Source organism: Triticum aestivum, chromosome 2D (assembly GCF_018294505.1).
Source record: "Triticum aestivum cultivar Chinese Spring chromosome 2D, IWGSC CS RefSeq v2.1, whole genome shotgun sequence".
In the NCBI taxonomy this organism is placed as follows: domain Eukaryota; kingdom Viridiplantae; phylum Streptophyta; class Magnoliopsida; order Poales; family Poaceae; genus Triticum; species Triticum aestivum.
The window spans coordinates 111,379,615-111,393,758 of record NC_057799.1 but is presented as its reverse complement, the minus strand read 5'-3'; the positions used below and the strand labels follow the sequence as shown (position 1 = coordinate 111,393,758).

The following is a 14,144-nucleotide window of genomic DNA, read 5'->3' as shown; positions in this document are numbered from 1 at the left end:
CCCCCCTCTCCAGAAGCTGTTGCAGAGGAGGTTATCTGAATTTATATAAAGTTACTCATTGCTTGATTTTCACATATGTTCTGTAGCTAATTTTGCCACATATTGTTTGGTTCTGTGATGGATAATTCATTGTTTGTGCTAGTTATATTGTTCTATGAGGGGGAGAATGTTGTGACAGTTTTCAGTAACCACCCGTGCTGTATTGCATTCCATTTGTGCTAGTTAAGGGGGTAGTGACCCTAAGATGGATGGGCTACAAGCTTTCAGTTAATTTGTGGGTAGTGTGTGGCCTAATTTTTATGGTTCGCAAATCCTTAATGTCTTGATAGTTTCCAGATACTAACTTGCTGCATTGTATGTTTGTATTGTCAATTGATGAAATCATGGTTTTAAATTAGGAGATCAACGAGGGGATACCTGTATCCACCGTTCTCGATGCTGTTAAAGATAAAATGAAAGCTACAGCCCAGTCCGCAGATGCCAACCCGGAAAAGCTAAGGAAGATGTCTAAGTCCATCGCTTTCCTGAAGGATGTCCAAACAGCATTACATCTTGGTCGTGTTGAGGTATAAATTTTTATATTGCTGTGTTTTGTTGTTGGTCTGGTTAGAAACATCTCACTGTTTTGCTTGGGTGCAGTAAGCCAGAAACTCCTGAGGCTTGTCACCTTTCCTTCGGAGCTGATTTCTTAAGGTAATTATGTCCTATTACTTTTCTACTGTTATCACGTGTTAGTTACGGAAAGGTTTGCTTCTGCCACAAAATTCTTGGCCAGTATACTACTGTTCTAAGTCATGATCATCAGTTGTCAAGTATCTTTAGTGGGAGCGAGTGATATTAGCAACCTTCCGTATACGAGGATGTATGAGAACAGTGGCTGTCATATCATTATCTCCATTTACTCAAGAGATTTGAAATCCTACAGTGTATTCGATAATATTAGTATCTTTAAATGTTAACTTCGACAAACATGTTTTCTAACTAGAATTCTCAATTTGCAACTGTGTTTTGTATTAATTCTTGTGTATTACTTCAGATTAGTGTCATTAAACATTAGCTCTTGACAAGCATGTTTCTTTGTAAATAGTTCTCTTTATTTGCCACTCATTTTGTATCAGTTCAGTCACTAATTTGTGTATTATTTCAGGCTCTCATCTGTGTATACATGTTGGCATAAAGGGCAGCTGTCTGGCCTGGAAGACCGACGAGATTCTCTCTTTTTTTTTTGTAAATGTTACTCGTAAAACTTCTAATAAGGATAGAAATAACTGGTGGCTCAGGACTTGAGGTCCCAGAGTGGGAGGTTGGGCGGCACCACAAACTCAAAAAATATACTGTATTCCATATGTTCCATTTCTTAACATTTCTTATTGCTGTCGTGGTTTCATTGAGGTTAACATTGTAGTACAACTATTTTGCAACACGTGTTGAAAAAAGCTGCAATTGTTTGTTAAGGTATATGTTTATTTCAGCCACCCTGGTTTTGTCTAAATGGTTTGTAGCTTTTGGATAGACGTGGTGCACAATCACAATTTTTTGTTTTCCTGTCTCACCACTTTGCTCTAGCCTGTAGGTTAATATACAGGTTTTTCAAAATCTCAGTTAGAGCTTGATCTAAGAAATTGTCCAGATAAATCCGTAATAAATTATACTCCCTCCGCTCACTATTATAAGATGTTATAACACTTTTCTGATTTGGATGTATATAGACCTATTTTAGTGTGGTTGTTCACTCATTACAGTTCTTATGTAGTCTATTAAAATATGCAAAACATCTTATGTTTGTGAGAGTACTATTTTAACATTTGCAAGCTGCTTTAGTGTCAGATAACCTCCGTTGTATGTTGTAGGTACTATCTTTTCAATCATGCTTTAGCCACTGAATAGTGGTTCAAACGGGATGCCATGCCCACGTGACGAATACGTGTAGCACTCAAAACTGTCCACAGCATGAACCCATCAGCATAGACAGTTTGTGCACCTCCTTCGCATTTTCCGACCATTCATTCCCGCGAGGACTATCTAATGTCATTCCCTACCTTGTCTTTCCTATGTTGATAGGTCGTGATGGAAATCAGAGAGCCAACCCACGAGCTAAAGGTGGATAATCATACGAGCAAAGGTGGAGGTTAACAGACCTTGTGCCTGATAGGAATGAGAGCGGGATGATGTTGATAAAATCACATTTCCTAATTCCTAACTATTTCGAGTCTCGGGTGAACACTGAGAAGAAAGATAAAGAAAAGAAAGTTTTCTAGTTATCTGTTGAATATTCATAAAAAGGAGTCGAGATGACCGATACAACGGCTTTTGGCATAGTGTTACACCAAGAGGTTAACAACCACGTCCACCACGACAACACCGGCACACTACTCACCTTATCCAAACTTAAGCTACGAATGGTGAAGAGGTAGAGCACAAAGCACATAGACCGCGTCACACCCATAACCGACACCTCAGAGCGCGACAAAACTCCAAACCAAAATAGATCAACGCACCTTCACTCATGACGCCTAGGAGATCGGCATCTGCAAGTGGGCAGCAGGAGCTACCCTGGCTCGAGGTAAACATCGCAAATGAGGCGTCGATCGAAGTACATTGCGGCGCGGATGCCCATGCCCACATCAACAACCAACACATGACAATGTGGCGCCCCAAGCCTCACCGCCGAGGCAAATTTGCGAGTCAGTATTGGAGATGCCCTTATAGAATTATCTCTCTTGCTTTTTCTCAAACATGATTTTACTTCAAACATTCATATATTCTAAACTATACTTTCTTTTCCATTTTGCTTTTATATATTTGAACTCCTAGCGCCAAGACCTTGAGGACAAAGCTTGGATACATTTCAAACACGTTAAATTTCAATGTTTAAAGTCCACTCATTTCACTCAATCCTGTGAAATATAGCTGAAATTGAAATTTGATATTTGTGAAGCTGCTTATTTCAATGATTTTTTCAAGAAGTTGCTTATTTCATTCCATTCATTTAAATGTCAGTTATATTTCACAAACATCAGTTTCTTAAAATGAGTGAAATTAGTTTCTGAATGAGTGAAACCAGTATTTCAGAAAGTGAAACCATTTTTTTAAACGAGTGAAATTTGTTTTATGAAATGAGTAAAATCATTTTTTTTCTTCTAAATGAGTCTAATCAGTTTTCATATATATGAAGCAGATTTCAATGTGAAATATTTGGAACTTGTTGTTTCAAAATTTTTATCTATTTAAAATCAGTTTATCAAAATTTGTGTTTTTTTAATTGAGTGAAATCATACTTTTGAAATATGATATTTGTGAATCTACTCTCTTTAGTGTCTGAAACTGATATTGGTGAACAAATATATCACTAATATCATATTTCAATGTCAAGTATACAACAACAACAACAAAGCCTTTAGTCCCAAACAAGTTGGGGTAGGCTAGAGGTGAAACCCATAAGATCTCGCAACCAACTCATGGCTCTGGCACATGGATAGCAAGCTTCCATGCACCCCTGTCCATAGCTAGCTCTTTGGTGATACTCCAATCCTTCAGGTCTCTCTTAACGGACTCCTCCCATATGTCAAATTCGGTCTACCCCGCCCTCTGTTGACATTTCAATGTCAAGTATAATTCACAAATGTTAATTTAACACACTGAAAATTCATCTATATTTCCAATCGTAAGAACATTCAGACATATGACAAATATAACTCCACTTTCTATGCAGACATCTGTATTAAAATACCTAGCAGCCCAATTGCCCGGGACAGTCGATTAATTTATTTACATCGATATACCATATGGTAATGCTATTAATATCATAAGTTTGGAGTTAGTAACCAAACCATCTCACCGAAATGAACATTTGAACCATTTGAGGTATCTAGCATCTCCAGGTGTCACGACCAGAATGTATTTTATGATTTTATCAACCAGACTATCTGTTCTTTACTGACTCAAAAGGATGCTAAGGGATGAATTTCTGTGGTTGTGCATGCTGTCGGGTGGTAGGTGCGACATATGCCAACGGGCGGCTTATCATTGTGGGAGCCAGTAAAACATCGCCGGTGCCTGGAAACGGGATAAGGCGAAGACATGCACGCTGGCGGATCTTACCCAGGTTCGGGGCTCTCCGTGGAGATAACACCCCTAGTCCTGCTCTGCGGGGTCTCCGCATGATCAGTAGATCAATACAAGTAGCTACAAGTGCTCCTTGAGCTGTTTGGCTAGAGGAAGAAGAAGGGCAAGGCTAGCTCTCCTTTTCTCTCTATGTGGTGTGTGAAACTCTATGAGATCAACCCTTTGCATGGGTGTCCCGGGGGGCTTATATAGGCCTACCCCAGGGATACAATGGTAATCCGGCTGGGCGCGGGTCCCAGCCGTCAGTGTCTATGCTCGCCGGCTTCTCCGCCGGCCATTGAGGCCCGCCGACTGGTGGGTCCCGCCGGCTGCCGGCCTCTTGCCCGATAGGCTGGCCCCACCGCTTGGGGGCCTTGTCGGCGGCTGGTTACTGTTGCCTCGCCTCTGATGACGAGGGCTTTGTCGAGGTAAGCGTGGCTACAGTGCCGCCGCCTTGCGGGCTCTCACTGTAGCCTCACCTCGTCTTGTCTCCTTAATGAGGCACATGTTTCGAGGGGGGAGGTAGCCGGCTATTGGGAGTCGGCTATGCCCCTGGCCGACTAGGGGAGGCCGGGCCGCCTTCGAGCGTTTCTCTGGCTAAAGGGGCCCGCCGCCCGCGGGCCGTACTGGCGTCTGTCGTGGGTGACATCGAGGTCAACATGGCTACAGTGCCGTGCCGGACGGGTGATGGCTGACCCGTACGACGCCCTGTGACCATGCCTGTTCCGGGATTCGGGGGGTAGTGGGCTGTACTGCGGCCACGCCCCGTCTTATCACCGTTATGTGGATGCAGTCTTGGTGGGTGCAGTCTTGGCCGGCTTCTGGGAGTCGGCTTTCTTCATGGCCGGCCTCTGGGAGTCGGTCCTCTTGGGGCCGGCTCTCTGGAGTCGGCCATCTCGTAGCTTTCTTTGGGAAGGTTTCTGAGGCCGGGTCGCCTTCGGGTAGTCGGCCCTGGGGATAGCCGGCCGGGGGGAGGCGGCCCTATGCTCTGTATGCTTGAAGGCTCGAATGGCCTGATATTTTTTCGAAGAGCCAGGGGGAGTCGGTTAGGCTACCCGTGGCCATTTACTCCGACAGTAGTCCCCGAAGCTGGTTGGGCTTCGAGGCTGAGAGGAGGTCGAGAAGCTCGATCAGCTTCTTATCTTGACGAGCCAGCAGCTGGGAGCCGGCTTCGGTTGGGCGCGCCGTCTTGGCGAAATTTCTAAAGTCGGAAGGCGGGAGTCTGTTGGTGCATGCGCCGGGCTGCGGGCCGGCCGCTTGCCGCCCGTGAACCACGTGGCATCCTCCGGCTGAAAAAAGCCTGCCAACCCACGCGCGCGACAGGACGTCGCTGCAGGTCGGGGGCCCACCACTCCTACGCCTAGGCCCAGGCGCGGATTCTTTGTGGCCCAAAGCTGTCCGCACGTCTTCTGGCGGCGGTTTCCGCACGCCGTTAGGGCGCAATAATCGCGGGACATGGGGGAGTGGGCGCAGTTAATCCCACGTTCCTCCCCATGCCTCGCCTCCTCGGCTTCGCCGCGCGAGGTTATCAGTAGGGGGAGGAGGGGAAGCGGCAGACGCTCGCACGCTCCTCTCCTCTCCGCCATATTCTTCCTCTTGCTTTCCCTCGCAGCAGCGCCTCGCCGCCGCGCCGTCCCACCAATCTTCACTCCGCCCCGCAGCTTTGCCGCCGCAGGGCCGTGCTTTCTCCGCCGCCGCACTCTTCCTCGTTAGCTTCTCGCCACCATGCAGTACGGCGGGGATTGGGACGGCTCCAACGCCCATATGGACCACATCGACTTCCTCCGCAAGACGCGGCGGTTGCCCGGCAAGGACCAGGTGCGGGTCCGTCTCGCGCCAGAGAAGGAGATCACGCCAGCGCCGGAAGAAGGCGAGCGGGTAATCTTCCGCTCGCACTTCCTGCGCGGCCTTGGCCTGCCGGCGAGCGCTTTCTTCCGCTCCTTTCTCGACTTCTATCAACTCCAGCCACACCACCTCACCCCGAACACGGTGGTGCTGCTGTCCACCTTCGTCACCCTGTGCGAAGGCTTTCTTGGCGTTCTCCCCACCCTCGAGCTCTGGGGGGAGTTCTTCCAAACCAAGCTCGGCACCCTCATGCAGGGCGTGCCGGCTCAGAGCGGCGCCTTCATCGCGATGCGGAGGCCGGCGGCCGACAACCCCTTCCCCGTCATCACGCTGATCCAGTCGGTGAAGCGCTGGCAGAAGTCGTATTTCTACGTGAGGAACGTCGCCCCGCAAGGCGACTACGTCAACTTGCCGGCTTACGTAGCCGGCCCGCCGGCTGGGAGGCGGCCCCAGTGGTCCTATCGGGCCGTGACGCTGTCGCAGGCTGGAGCCGCGGCCGTCGCCCGACTCCGGGTAATGATCCAGTCGGAGGGCCTGACTGGGTCCGACTTGCTGGCCGCCTTTGTCGCGCGTCGGGTGCTTCCGCTTCAAAGCCGCCCTCACCTGATCTGTCAGATGAGCGGCCAACTTGATCCGAGTCGGATGTGCACCAAGGATATGCCGCACGACGAGGTGGCTCATATGGTGAATTATCTTGCGAACTGCAAGCTCTCCGCAGAGTGGCGGTTTGGCAAGGAGCCATACTCCCGTGCACATCCTCCGCCTACGGTATGCTCTCTTTATCCTTTCTTCTCTTAGTTTTGTCGCCGAGTTTTTCTTGGCCGACTTTGACCAGTCGGCACGTCTTGGCAGAGCCCTCTCCTTCGACCTGCGGCCGGGTTGGGGGCGGATCGCCAATTTCTTCCCGACCGGGCGGAGCATGACTTGGAGGACCACGACTTGGGGGCGACCGCCATGGACGACAACACCGAGGCGGGAGGCGGCGAAGCAGGCTTGGAGTCAGCTTCGACGACTGGCCGGATGACGACGAGGCGTAAATCGTCCCACGCCGCCAGCCGGCGTCCGGCCATGGCGCGGGTTCCTCCGCCGCGCCGCCTGCTCGGGGCGGCGGGCAGAAGCACCGGGCCGCGTCGGGCTTGCTCGGCAGTTGGCCGAAGAAGCCCAAGGGCGGGGCGGCGGCGACCAGGCGGGATGAGGCGGCCGTGAAGGCGGCCCGCTTCCGCAAGGTGGTGAAGCAACCGCAGACGGTGTCAGCGTAAGTGTATATTCTTTGGCATACTCTTTCTTCTTTTCTTGTTGATATCTGAATCCTTGCCCTTTCTAAAAAATCAGGGCCCCGCTTTCTCTTGAGCGGGTTGCCGTCGCATCCATGGTTGGATCGCCGGGAGGATCCGGGAGCACCCGCCGTGTGGACCCCCGCGCCGAGCTTCAGGCGGCGATGGAGCGAAATGCGCGGGAGGCGCGGGAGGAGCGGGAGGCGGAGGAGCTGAGGGCGGCTGCCGCCAAGGCGGCACAGGAGGAGGAGGAGTCGGCGAAGGCACGTGCCGACGCGGCGGCCAAGGCCCAAGCGGAGGCTGCGGCCGCGGCAACAGCGGAGGGGGCCTTGCTTGTCACCCCTCTGCGTGTCGCGGCGCCCGAGGTCCCGGAGCCCCCGCCGGAGCAAGCCGGCGGCGACCTGCCGGGGTTGGAGAGGGAGGACGACGTCGTCGTCCCGGAGAGGGAGCCGGCACCGGCCTCACCGACTGGGGCGGCCCAAGGCAGCCGACCTAACGTGCCGCCTGCACAATCGGCTGGGGCGAGCCGGCTGCGAGGACGGACCTGGTGGTCTAGTCGCCGTCGCGCCAGCGCGTGGGGAAGGCCACTTCGGACCCGCAGAAGGCCGCGGGCTCCAGCTCGTCGGTCCAGGACGCGGAGGCGGCCAGCGCCAGCTCGGGGTGGACGCCGGGTGGAGGGACGGCCGTGGTGAATGTGGCGGCGCAAGAAGTCCGGAACCGGCTTCAGTCCCAGGCCGCAGTGCTGAGGCACTACAATGACGAGTTCCTCGCGACGCGGGCGGCCATTCGGGTAAGTCTTCCCATTTTTGCTTTTTTGATCTTGGTTTCTTCCGTGGGGGCGCGTCAGCGCACCCACTGGGTGTAGTCCCCGAGTTCCGAGTCGGCTGCTGAGCAGGCGGCTTGGAACTTCTTAGCGGGCTTTGTTTGCTATCTTGTTCTCATTCGCTTCTCTGCCTGACTTGCAGGACTACCACAACCTCCGCGCGGCTGCCTTCAACTCCCAGGCTCGGGAGCTGACCCAGAAGAATGCTGATTATCTGAGTGACGGGGTAAGTGCTTCATCTTTTATCTCATGTGGGGGCGCGTCAGCGCACCCACTGGGTGTAGTCCCCGAGATTCGGACCGACTGCTGAGCAGTCGGGTCGGATCTTTCTTGACGACTTCTTCCTTATTGCTTCTTTCTTCTCTGCCATGCCTGCAGCGGCCAACGCCAAACTGAGGGAGCAGTTGGGTGGGACTCAGGCCACCCTTCGCACTAAGGAAGCCGAGTTTGACGCCTTGGCCCAGGAGCGTGACCGCCTGGCCAAGAGGCTAGCCGACCAGGAGGAGAGCCACAAGGCGGCCTTGAAGGCGGTGCAGGACAGCGAGGCCGCCCTTCAAACCGAATACGAGACGGAGGCGGCGAGCTGGGCCGAGGCGAGGCAATCGTTGATCAACAACTATGGCCAGATCGAAGACTTGGTTGACGGTAGGCCGCCCTCTTCTTCGTCCCTTGCTTGCCGCTTGCCGTTTGGTTCATTTTCTGACTTGGTATTTTTCTCTTCTTTCTCTTTCTTTCTTGCGCAGAGTACTTCCCTGGCTACTCTACTGCCGCCAACCAGGTCGTCGAGGCCCACCGCAAGGCACAAAGGTAGGCTGGCGCCGAGATCGCGTCGAACGCTCATCGGTCGCTGGAGGAACAGCTCTTGGCGATTCAAGCCCGCCTCCAGCTGGCTCACCGCATGCTCCGCCGGCTTCAGCATGTTGGGGCGCAGGTGCTAGCCGCTCTCTGGCTTGGTGAGGTGATTCCCTGCACCCCCAGTCGGACTGCCGACTGGCTGGAGGTGGCGGCCGGCCGCTTCGAGGCCTGGAAGGCTTCTGCGGCTCAGTCCGGCAGCAGGCGGGCGCTGGAGTTCGTCAAGGCCTGGTATCCCGAGCTGAGTTTGGACCAGCTGGGCACCTGGTAGCAGGAGGCCAACACGGAGCTGGAGCCGGTGCGGCCGGCTATCATCCAGCGAGCCTCGGCGATCGCCGACTACACCGACACCAGCGCCTTTGCTCCTGAGGTGGACGACAACGGCGTTGCCCAGCCAGAGGAGTGGTTCGGGCTGAACCCGACAGATGGCGAGGAGGAGGAGGAGGGTGAAGACGCCGCGCCAGATGGTGGAGCGGCCGGTCAGCCTCAGCTTGACCGTGCCTCCAGCAAGAAGGCACGTGCGAGCGCACCGCCTGCAGCCGGCGATGATCAAGCCGAGACTCGCCAGCCGGCCACTCCTCCAGCCGGTGCCACCGTCTCCACCGACCAGCCTGGCTCCCCTGCTGCGCCCTTAGTCTAATTTGCTGCCTCTACTTTCCTGTTTTATTACTCTTGGAACAGTATTTTGTTAAGTTTGCACAGTTCCACCCACTGGGGGTGTATTCAAACTATATTGACTGCCGGCCTGTTGAAGGCCTTATGTGTAAATATAATTATGCATGCGTTTGGCTTTCCCTTGTTCTTTGCTTGTCGTCCTTCGGCTGTTTCCTTTGTCGCCCTCCCTTGGTTGCCGCCTTCCCAGCCGGACAGCTGCTCTGCAGTCTGTGGCTGGAGAAGTGCTTGGCCAGTTGGGAGGGCAAGTACTCTAGCTTTGTTGGATTGTAGCGAAGTGACTGGGAGGCCGGCCAGCCGGCTGTTTTGACAGCCGGTAGGCGTGGTTGGAGGCCGGCTTGTGTTATATAAGTTCGTTAGTCCTTAGCTGTTTTTCGTGTGGGCATCCTTTCTGCCTTTGGCTCTTTCCAGTCGGACAGTCGGTTCTTCGAGCTGCTACTTACAACAAGAGAGGGCTCGGGTGCTGGCACACTACTTGTCTGACTTCAGGTAGAACTTTTAATATAACTTAAGGCGGCCAGTCCCCGGGCCGACTAGTCGAACCCAGTGCCAGATAGAAAATCAAATGTACTAATACATTCGTGAGTATGACACTTGTCATTCATAGATAAAGGAGGGCAGTCCCCGAGTGCGCCTCGGGGGGCCCGTTGTCTCGTACTTAATACAAAAAAGGTAGCATGATACACATTGCTTTTAACTGTAAAATCTTCTCAGGAGGTTGGCGTTCCATGGTCGTTTCGACTCCTTGCCGGAATCATCCCTCTTGCGTGCTCTTGGCTTCTGTGCGTCGATCAGGTAGTAAGAGTTGTTGCCTAGTGCCTTGCTGACGACGAAAGGGCCTTCCCAAGGGGCCGAGAGCTTGTGCTGGCCGGCTGTTCGCTGTATCAGCCGGAGCACAAGATCGCCCTCTTGGAAGAATCTTGGCTTGACCTTCCGGTTGTGGTAATGGCGCAAACCCTGCTGGTAGATGGCGGACCGGTTGAGTGCTAACAGCCGGCCTTCTTCCAGCAGGTCGACGCCGTCTTCTCGTGCTTCCTTGGCCTCCGCCTCCGTGTACATGGTGACCCGAGGCGAGTCGAACTCGATGTCAGTTGGGATGACAGCCTCGGCACCATATACAAGGAAGAACGGAGTGAAGCCGGTTGACTTGTTTGGGGTAGTACGCAGACTCCAAAGGACAGCCGGCAGCTCATCGAGCCAGCAGCCGGCCGAACGCTCTAGTGGTACGACCAGTCGGGGCTTGATGCCGGAGAGGATGAGGCCGTTTGCTCGCTCGACCTGGCCGTTTGACTGCGGGTGGGCAACGGACGCTAAGTCCAGTCGGATGCCCTGTGTCGCGCAGAAACGTGCCAGTGCTCCCTTGGCAAAATTTGTGCCGTTGTCGGTGATGATGCTGTGTGGCACACCATACCGAGTAGTGATGTCTGCGCTGAATGTCACGACAGTCGGCCCGTTCAGCTTCTTGATCGGCTTCGCTTCAATCCACTTGGTAAATTTGTCCACGGCGACAAGCAGATGTGTCATGCCGCCGCAGGCTGTCTTGAATGGGCCCACCATGTCCAGCCCCCAAACGGCAAAGGGCCAGGTGAGGGGGATGGTCTTGAGTGCAGAAGCCGGCAGGTGTTGCTTGGAGCTGAAGACTTGGCATCCTTTGCAGCATTTGACTAATTCCTTGGCATCTTCCAAAGCAATCGGCCAGAAGAAACCATGGCGGAAAGCTTTGGCGACAAGTGATCTTGAGGCTGCGTGGTGGCCGCATTCGCCTTGGTGGATATCCTTGAGGATTGCTATGCCCTTCTCTGGCTCGACGCAGCGCTGGAAGACTCCAGTGACGCTACGCTTGACAAGTTCTCTGTTTATTATTGCGTATGCTCCGGCTCGGCGTTGCACTAGTCTTGCCGAGATCTCATCAGTCGGCAGCTCTCTGTTGACTAGGAAGTTGAGGATGGGCTGGGCCCATGATGGAGCTGTGACTTCTTCTACTGTCAGTACGGCCACTGTGACCCGGGTGGGTGGGTTGGGTGGTGGAGAGTTGGAGTCGGCCACCGCTTCTTGTGCCGCTGCAGTCCCCGGGCCGAGTTCTGAAGTCCCCGAGCCGGTGCGACTACGGCAGTCCCCGGGCCGCTTGTCGAAGTCCCCGAGCCGCCTGCTGGGTTCCTCCAGTCGGATCCGGCTGCATCAGGGGCGGGCGGTACGAAGATAGAGTCCGATTCTGGAGACGGCTTGATAGACGGTTTGAGGAGGCGCTGGAGAGAGACACCGGTTGGTATAGCCTGTCGGGTGGAGCCGATCCGTGCCAGGGCATCTGCTTGGTCGTTGTCGGCCCGTGGCACGTGAAGGAACTCGCACCCTTCAAAGTATCCGCTGATCTGCTGGACGAGGAATCGATAGCTCGCCATGTTTGCATCCTTGACGTCCCAGTCGCCAGATGACTGCTGGACCACCAAGTCCGAGTCTCCATAACACAGGATCCGGCGTATGCCGAGCTCTTTGGCTAGCCGGAGCCTGTGTATGAGCGCCTCGTACTCAGCCACATTGTTGGAGGTGGCAAAATGGATTTGCAGCGTGTATCTGAGCTTGTCGACTTTGGGAGAGGTGAGGATGATGCCGGCTCCCAAGCCGGTGCGCATCTTGGACCCGTCGAAGTGCATCCGCCAATGAGTGGAGTCGGGAACCGGCGGTAGGTACTGGGTCTCGGCCCAGTCGACAAGGAAGTCGGCCAATGCTTGGGACTTGATGGCAGTGCGGGGCTGGTAGAAGATTGTGTAAGGGGCCAGCGCGATGGCCCACTTAGCCACCCGGCCGGATGCATCCCAGCTGCCTATGATCTCGGCAAGCGGGGCGGTGCATACGACCGTGATGGGATGCTCTTGAAAGTAGGGCTTCAGCTTCTTGGCGGCGAAGTACACTCCATAGCACATCTTCTGGTAGTGCGGGTACTTTTGCTTTGAGGTGGACAGTACTTTGCTTAAATAATATACCGACCTCTGGACTAACTGGGCTCGGTCTTCTTCTGGGCGCTGGACCACGATGACTGTACTGACCACTCGGCTAGTCGCGGCAACGTAGAGGAGCATGGGCTCCTTCTCAGTCGGCGCCGCCAGGACAGGTGGAGTGGTCAGCATCTTCTTCAACTCATGGAAGGCTTGGTCTGCTTGGTCGTTCCACTCGAAGTGAGGGGATTTCTTCATGAGCCGGTACAGGGGGAGAGCCTTCTCCCCTAGCCGGCTGATAAAGCGATTTAGGGTGGCCAGGCACCCGGTGAACATCTGAACGTCTCGCAACTTGGTGGGAATCTCCATTCTCTCAATGGCCTTGATCTTCACAGGGTTGCACTCAATGCCGCGTTCGGAGACCAAAAAGCCTAGAAGCTGGCCGGCTGGTACTCCAAACACACATTTCTCGGGGTTGAGCATGATCTGGAATCGGCGCAAGTTGGCAAATGTTTCTTTGAGGTCTTCCAGCAGGGTGCCGCGCTTCTCCGTCTTCAGCACAATATCATCTACGTAGACGTGGGCATTTCTGCCGAGTTGCTTGAGGAGGCATTTCTGCATGCAACGCTGAAAAGTGGCACCGGCATTCCTCAGGCCGAATGTCATAGTCAGGTAACAGAAAGCTCCGAATGGTGTGATGAAGGCGGTCTTCAGGCGGTCAGCTGGGTCCAACTTGATCTGGTGGTATCCTGAGTAGGCATCCAAGAAACTCAACAACTCGCATCTGGCTGTGGAGTCTATCACTTGATCAATCCGTGGTAGGGCAAACGGATCTTTGGGGCAGGCTTTGTTGAGGCTAGTGTAGTCTATACACATACGCCATTTGTTGTTCTTCTTCAACACCAAGACCGGGTTGGCAAGCCACTCTGGGAAAAACACTTCCATAATGAAGCCGGCGGCCAGGAGCCGGGATATCTCTTCTCCTACGATTCTTCTCTTCTCCTCCGACAGTCGGCGGAGAGGCTGCTTGACTAGTTTCGCGTCCGCTCGGACGTGTAACTTGTGCTCGGCGAAATCCTTCGGAACACCCGACATGTCCTTTGGGGACCATGCAAAGATGTCTCGATTCTCACGGAGGAAGTCGACGAGCTCGCCTTCCTATTTACTGTCCAGGTTTGCGCCAATGACAGCAAACCTCTCCGGGTTCTCCGGGTCCAGAGGTATCTTCTTCGTCTCCTTGGCCGGCTGGAAGGAGCCCTGAGCATCATATTCCTTGGGGTTGGGGGACAGGGCCGGCTGCTTGCGGGCCATGGCCACAACTCGCTCCAGCATCTTCTTCTCTTCTGCAACCACGAGGGACTCGGCCAGCCGGCTGCTGGCTACAGCGCACTCGATGCACTTCTTGTAGTCGCCGGCTACAGTGATGATCCCCTTCGAGCTCGGCATCTTCATCTTGAGGTAGGCGTAGTGGGACACAGCCATGAACTTGGCCAGGGCAGGTCGGCCAAGCAAGGCGTGGTAAGGGCTCTCTAGGTCCACTACCTCAAACCAGATTGCTTCTCGGCGAAAGTGATCCTTGTCTCCGAAGAGAACATCCATCTTGATCTTGCCGATTGGGGAACAGGACAGGCCGGGTACGAT

General features: G+C 53.9%; 1 long non-coding RNA gene across 2 annotated transcripts; it reads left to right on the top strand.

Moving 5' to 3' along the window:
* On the top strand, window positions 1-2,818 carry LOC123051997 (uncharacterized). Of its 2 annotated transcripts, XR_006424414.1 has the most exons (5): window positions 1-30; window positions 399-566; window positions 640-693; window positions 1,148-1,971; window positions 2,062-2,818. It is a non-coding gene; the product is annotated as an uncharacterized lncRNA (long non-coding RNA). The 2 variants fall into 2 exon arrangements; XR_006424413.1 differs by lacking the exon at window positions 1-30 and having other exon boundaries at window positions 37-566.
* The last annotated feature ends 11,326 nt before the right edge of the window (window positions 2,819-14,144 follow it).